The sequence below is a fragment of the Mesocricetus auratus genome, unplaced genomic scaffold, assembly GCF_017639785.1.
Source record: "Mesocricetus auratus isolate SY011 unplaced genomic scaffold, BCM_Maur_2.0 Super-Scaffold_100023, whole genome shotgun sequence".
NCBI lineage: Eukaryota > Metazoa > Chordata > Mammalia > Rodentia > Cricetidae > Mesocricetus > Mesocricetus auratus.
This window is the reverse complement of record NW_024429204.1, coordinates 24,576,877-24,584,597: the sequence shown is the minus strand read 5'-3', so window position 1 is coordinate 24,584,597 and position 7,721 is coordinate 24,576,877.

Here is a 7,721-nt window from a genome sequence, read left to right as displayed (position 1 = left end):
GCAACCTCACAGCAAACTTTTCATGGAGTTTTGCTCAGGTTTCAGTACAGGCATGGATTCCGTACTATGGATCCAGTCTCAAGTTCAGTTAGAGAGCAATTGGTTGCCCCATGTAACAGTCGTGACACTGTTGCACAAATGGGAGTATCCTACGTGGAAGTTTATTATCATACATCAAAGGGGCCCAGCAAGGTAGGACCACTGATTCCTTTTCTTCCCTGGAAGCCTGCATAGCACCTTCTGGAACTAAGAAAGCTAACCATCAGGGAGGAAGCACTGAGCCTTAGATAAATATAAAACACAAAACGTAAAGGTGTGTCCAGAGACATTTCAGAAATTGTTAGAAATTCTATCCTAATCCTTAGCAAATAATTAATTCATTTTTCTCCTGAGACACAAGTGAGTACCTCCAATGGCAAATTTTAAAGGCCACAGATAAACTAACTTCATAATTACACGCTGAAGAATAATGTTAAAAGTCTTTGTTTGAGGCAATGAAAACCGTTATGTTTTCAGAAGAACAGAACACTTCATATATACAGTAAAAACACTGCAGTCCCTAACATACAGTAGTCTTAATTCTGAGCCAACATATTTTAGGTAGTGTTTGTTTCTGTTGCATGACGGAATGTCATTGGCAGTGCAAAGTGACTTCACTGTGGTTTTAGAAGCAGAGCTACAGTGAAGTCACAAAGTACAACGCAGGTAAGTGCTCAGAGAAGTACGTTTAACTGAGGACACGTGTGATTGTTGATCATTGCATATTCATAAACTTACATTGTTGCCAATATTTTCATGGCCCCCACATCCAGTTACCCAATGTCTTATGGAACCTAGACTCATTATTTAAGAAGCTGGCTCTAAAGGCTTGTGTGCTGGAGGCTGTTTTGCCAACTGATGGGCTATGAGATATTAATTGAATCTCGGGGACATTCACCTTATTGGTTGGTTCATTTATTAATGTGTGTATAACTTATATTTTGAAAAAGACTACTTGGACCCCAGGCTGGCCTGGAACATGTTGTATAGCCAAAGATGGCCTTGAACTTCTGATCCTACTGCCTGTCTTAAAAATACCAGAATTATAAGGCATGTACCCCTGTGTCGGGTGTTATGAAGTCCTAAAAATTGAGCCTATAACTTCAAGAATGTTAGGCAAGCACTTTATCAACTGAGATACATCCCCAGTAAGAATTTGCAATCTGGTGGAATTTACTGGGAGATGATAAAACTAAGAGGTTGGGATAGACTAAGAAACTATATCACTAGAGCTATTTCTTTGAAAGGCATTTGCTATCCGTGGCCTCTTGTTTCACTCTCTTCCTCTGTCACCCAATCTCTATAAGGTGGGCTGTTTTGCTCTATTACATAATATTTGCTATTCTCTTGAGTTCAAAGTAACAAGGCCAAGCAGTCATGGACTAAGAGTTCTAAAGTAATTAACCAGGATAATTGTTTTCTCTTTAATTTCACACACACACACACACACACACATAAGAATTTTGTCACAGTGACAAAGGTGATTCACACCTTTCTTTTCAGGAAAAGTCTATCTCTATTCCTTGTTGTCATGGTCTCTCAAAGAAATTGTTCATTATCTTCATGTTCCTGTTTTCACCACAGCTGTTCTTGTACAGGCTCCCATGACTTCTCCCTGGGATGATGACCACAGTCATTGGTGATAACTTAATTTTCCCTTGCTGGCCCCAGTAGATCAATGCACACAGCAGCCAAAGTGTGAGGAGAATAACCAGCATCACTCCAGACAGTGTAGGGACTTCTCTTCTCCCTTGAATCAAAATCCAAGTGTCACATCCAAGGATCTAGCTCTACCATGGTCTGGCTTTATCCCTTACCTCTCTTCCAAGGCATGGCCATGCTTTCTATGCCTGACATGTTCCTAAACCATCCCCTCTTTAGGGACCTTCCTACAGATGTCCCTTCCCTATAAACACCCTCTCCTTTTCTTACAACTGGATGTTCCCTGACACCTTGACCTCAGTTTCCAGAAACATCCTTAAAGAGATTCCTGGACCATACAGAAATGTGTTTTACTTTCTTCTTTGCATCTGACATCCTGTGAGTTACCATGGTGACTCATCTGTTTCTTTGGCTTCTGCTTCTCTCCCCAACAAAATATAAACATCTTGAATGAAAGAACTCATGTTATCCACTGCTTCATCGTCAGTGGCCAGAAGAGAACTTGGCTCATACAGAACTATTAAAAATGTCTGCTGAAGGTTCAAGCAGAACTGAGACTGACTGGACTTAGAGCAGTGACTCTCCACTGGGACTGACTTGGGCGCCTGAGAAGCATCTGTCATAGTCTGGGAATATTGCGTGTTGTCACATCTCAGCTGAGTGTTGTTGACATCTAGCAGAGAGAAGCCAAGGGCTACTGGTGAATGTTCCACAGTGCTCCAGACATCTCCACAATAAAACACTATGCAGTTCACAATTCCCACAGTGTGGAGGCCAAGAAGTCCCGACTTACAGACACTAAGTTGCCAGCAAGATACTCAACGTCCCTTATATATTATAAGAACACCTAATGCTTGGCCCCCTGCATTGAGGGAGAAAGATGCTATGAACTCTGAACTGACTACAGTGTGTATCGGCTGTCTGACATATCAAAGGTGGGTCTACCATGCTGTGCAATACTTAAAAGTGGAACACAATTGAGCAAAACAGATAAGAAAATGTCACCAAAGCATCACAGAAGCATTTTCCTACCACACCAAATTTCCTAACTCACATGTCCACATATACATGCCACATATCCCATAGCATGATACATAGTAATATTTTCTCCAAATCCACTCAGTTCTTATCTATATATGCTTACTTCAAATATTTGTTCTCACTAGTTTTGTCAGATGACAGGTATACCTTTTAAATGTAGTCTTTATATTCGTTAAATAAAGTGGCATATGTTCATGATCAAAAACATGACGTTCTAAAACATAAACACACATCATAAAATAATTGATTAAATTAATATACATATTATATGGTGACTTGAATAAGAATGTCTCCCAAAGGCTGATATATGTGAATGCTTGGCCCCTAGGTTGTGGAACTATTTGGGAAGGATTAGAAGGTGTGGAGTTTTTGAGTACCTGTGGCCATGTTGGAGATGGCGTGTCACTCAGGGTAGGCAGAGGTTTCAGAAACCTACACTAGGCCCAGTCTCTCTCCTCTCTCTGCCTAAAGCTTACCAATCAGATGTAAACTCTCAGATACTGTTCCAAAGCCGTAATCTCCTGCCTGCTGCTATGCTCCTTGCTATGATGTTGATTGTGAATCACTCTGAAATGGTAAGCCAGTCCCTGGATAAATCCTTTCCTCTACAACCTGCCTTGGTCATGGTGTCACTTTAACAGCAATAGGACAATAACTAAAGCATATTACATCACATATTTTACAGACTTAGCAAAATTTTCAAATATGTAATATGTTGTTATTTGCCCTTATTACCAAGGTGTGCACAAAATCTATTATGTAATAAATTTATTGCAATGTACCTTACTTACATACCACACAAATAGCTTGTCAGTTTAAATGCACAATTGAATAAGCTCCACTATACTTAAAGATTTTTATGGTCACTCATATGGAAACCTTGGAGCACTGTAGTCAGTAACACTCTCTTTAGAAATGCTCAATAATCCATGGTCATTTTGCTGTCCACAGACAGTAGTTATTTTGGATACGAGGATTAGCATACAGTCTTCTCTAGGCTGCTGAAAAGAAAAAGAATGGTCATACTCCTCCTGATGCACTTGACCTCTGACTTAGGCAAAGAGGAATAAGAGGAGTTAATTCCTATGAAGCAATGAAGTAAAGCTTTGTGGTTTTGGAGGTAAGGAATAAAGCCAAATGCAAAGTGTTTGCTTGAGGTATCCAGAATGCTAGTCACAGTCAGAAATCCCTGGAAGGCGTTAAGATTCGTGCCCAAATGTGAGAATATTGCTTCTCTGTCACAGGGGATTTATCAATAGCAGAAAGACTAGCCTGTTGCAACAGAGAATAGTGTACTTGCCATGGACCAGATTAATCTGTTGCACACTGCAAGATAACCCTCTGAGTAAAAGCATACCTCCAGGTCCTTCACATGCTCTTTTTATTGTACACATACTGAGGACAATGTCGATTGCACATAGCCTAAGAATCCAAGGCGTATACCCTAGATAAAGACTTCACCATCTCTGGTGTCACTCCCTGCAGACCCAACAAGATCATTTTGAAAAGACCCTTATAGCTTCATTCAAACTATGATAATATTCGTAAGAGAAAACTAGCGATGTTTTTAGAAGGGAAAATCACTGGCGTACACAGCACCGGGTGTCTATTGGCATCATTTAGACAGAAGTGAATCTGCAGAGAGATCGTGCCCTTTGCATCATAGGATGCAAAGTGATTAACATCACATAAATACTGAGTTGGCACATAGGACTTTCGTTTTTTTGTTCTTCTGATACCAGACAGTCTGTTGCCATGGAAATTATTCTGTTGCTTCACAAATACAGCCCTCCTTCCAAAAGTGCAGAACAGCCAAGCCTGTCTGCATTGAGGAATCAATCTTGTCTTTCTCTCCTGTATAGAAAGAACATGCTCCTCACAACTCTAAGATGGAATCTTTCAGCCTTGATCTTATAGCCAAGGTCTTTGTCACATTAGGAAGGGTTTTAAAAATGAAGTCACTCCTTTGCTCATGAAAATCATCTCACTTGATCTCAGGCTTCCTCTTACAAAAGGAAGTTTGTATTCCAGATATTCAGCACCTGCTAAGGGTCTACCATTCTAATTCTGAGTGTTCTTGAGTTAGCCAGAGCTATTTATCTACTAAAAATCATCTCGTTGTCTACGAAAGATGTTCAATGCCCACATGTTAGACAAGACTGCTGCTTCCCAAGGCTGCTTGCTTCAACATATCCAGCATCATTTTCAAAATCATCTTTCTGATTAACGAATTACCCTCTATGTATTCGGGCTCAGTCTTATGAGACTGCAGAGGGAGGAAATACTGTGAATGGAAGTCCTTCTCAGCGAGCATCAGAAGAATCAAATCAATATCTTGTGCCTCCAAATCTCTTGTTTCTGACACGTCACACATTCCCAAAGGACTACTCTGCCAATTTGAGTCCTTTCCTTGGTTTTCCTTCATGAAAGACTGTGGCCTGGCCATGCAAGCAAAGCAAACCTTTTTCTTCCAATTTGTTTGTAGTCAAAGCGTTTCATCATAGCAACAGAAAAGAAATTGTAATGCTAGCATATAAGATTTAGCTTTAGTAATAGAGACCCTGCCTGACTGTAAACACCCAAACTCATATTTAGTAATAATATACCGTCCTGACTAAACGTCGAGGCCCACAGATCTTACTACCTAGATTTAAATGCTGGGCTTATAACAATTTCTAGGTTACTTGGGACAGATCACCTAACCCTTTTGTAATTTATCCCCCTCACCTATAGAAAAGGGTTATTTCTGATATGAATTAATTCAGTAGAGTATTCCTTACCTAATGAGGTGATATAGACACTACCATTTTCTTTATTATTTTATTGTTGTTTAGAAAATTCTGGAATGACATACACTAAATAATTTACATAAGAAAAGTGATACAGAGTTGTATTTATATATTTTGTTTGGTCTTGCTTTCCAAAAAGTACAAATGCCATCTAAAACAAAATCAGTAAAGTTGGGTGTTTAAATCAACAGTTAATGAATGATAACATATGCTAAGCACAGTGTTAAACCTGAGCATATGATAGAAGGTGAAAGAAACAAGCAACAAAACAGAGCTTACAAATTTAGAGAAAGATGTGCGGTAAACAATATAAATGAGGAAAATGAATGGCATATTGGAGTATTTAGTACTCGACAGGAAAGATCATCCAGGATGTCTCCTATGTGTAGTCCTTAAATGAATCAATCATATCAAATACCTGCAGACAGCCAAGTATAATCCAGACAGTAGATCCTGGTTAGGCAGAATTAATGAAGTACTGTGGTCTACACATACCACTACTGATTTAAAATGAAGCCAGGATTCTCTAAGGCTGGGTTTATGGCATGGGCTTTTGGTGTGTCGTCCGTGCTGTCATGTGATGATGCAGGTGTCATTCAGACCACTGTTCCATTGGAGTTACAGCTCCTCTCTCTGGAGTTAGACCAGACAATACCCGTCCCCAACCTCAGTGCAGTACGTGGAGGGAAGTCTTCTGTGCTCTGACAACCACTGTTGGGGTTTCCATATAATTATCACTCCATGAGGTTCGTAGGACGGGGGTTAGAGATAGTGCCAGCATTCTGATTAACAATTAAAAGAGAGTTAAGGGTAGAGGTGGCATAGTAATATATACCTTGAACCCCAGGACAAAGATGCAAGCAGAGAGATCTCTTTAGTCTGAGGTTAACCTGATCCACACTGTAAATTTCAGGCCAGTCAGAAAAAACAGTGAGACCCTGGTCTCACAACAAAATGAGACAAAACAAGAAGTAATATAAAGAAGCAAAACTAGTCCTCAGAAGACATGAGGACAGGCATGTGTCTGAGTCCCCACTACGTACCTAGCATTGTGCACAGGCACCGTGGGCCCAGCTGTGAAAGTTGAAGATGTTTATTGTTTTCAGTGCTTTCAGATTCACTACAATATGTAACATTAGAATTAGTTTCCCAGCTGGGCGGTGGTGGCACACACCTTTAATCCCAGCACTCAGGAGGCAGAGGCAGGAGGATCTCTGTGAGTTTGAGACCAGCCTGGTCTACAGAGCGAGTTCCAGGACAGCCTCCAAAGCCATAGAGAAACACTGTATGAGAAAAAAAAAAAGAATTAGTTTTCAGACAACATCATGGAAGTCAATGCTATCACCTCCATTTTCATTTCAGAGGAAGACTGGGTGAGCTAGGATCTCCCTTTGCAACCCAGGCTGACCTCAACACATGGTGATTCTCCCAACTCAACTTCATTCCCAGAGTGATGGGATTCCAACTGTGTGCCGTCATGTCTGCTTCATCTCCATTTCAAATGAAGACACTGAGATGCTTAATACAACAACAATAATATCAATTTAAAAACCTATTTCATGATAGCATCATAATGGAAAATTGACAGGTCAAATCATTTCTACAGCATAAGGATTGATACAGCTGCCCAGATCTACCATCTCCTTGGAGCTAAGGAAATTTGTGCTTCAGAGAACAGGCGAAGGAAAGAGTAATCTATCCCAGACATAACTTCCTTTCTAGGAAAATAAGCAGCTGTTTGCCAAGCTGTTAAGGAGTGGTATGCAGAGCGAAGCTCCCAGACAAGGATGCCCGAGGTGAGCTTCTATCAGGGAGGAGTACTGATTCCAAAGGCCAGGTGACAACTTCAAGGCCAACTCCCCAGGAACAAGGTCCATTTCATGTTGTAGAATGTAAAAGAGAAAGCCAGGCGTTGGTGGTGCATGCCTTTAATCCCAGCACTTGGGAGGCAGAGGCAGGTGGATCTCTAAGTTTGAGGGTAGCCTAGTCTACAAGAGCTAGTTCCAGGACAGCCTCCAAAACAATAGAAAGAAACCCTGTCTCAAAAAAACAAAACAAAATAAAATAATAATAATAATAGTCAAAGAGGAGAGGGAAAGGAATGGGGAAATATCTAGGTACTCATCCTATGGAAAGTGCTTTTCATGTTCTGTAGGTAATGTATCCTTACAAAGAGTATCCTTACAAAGA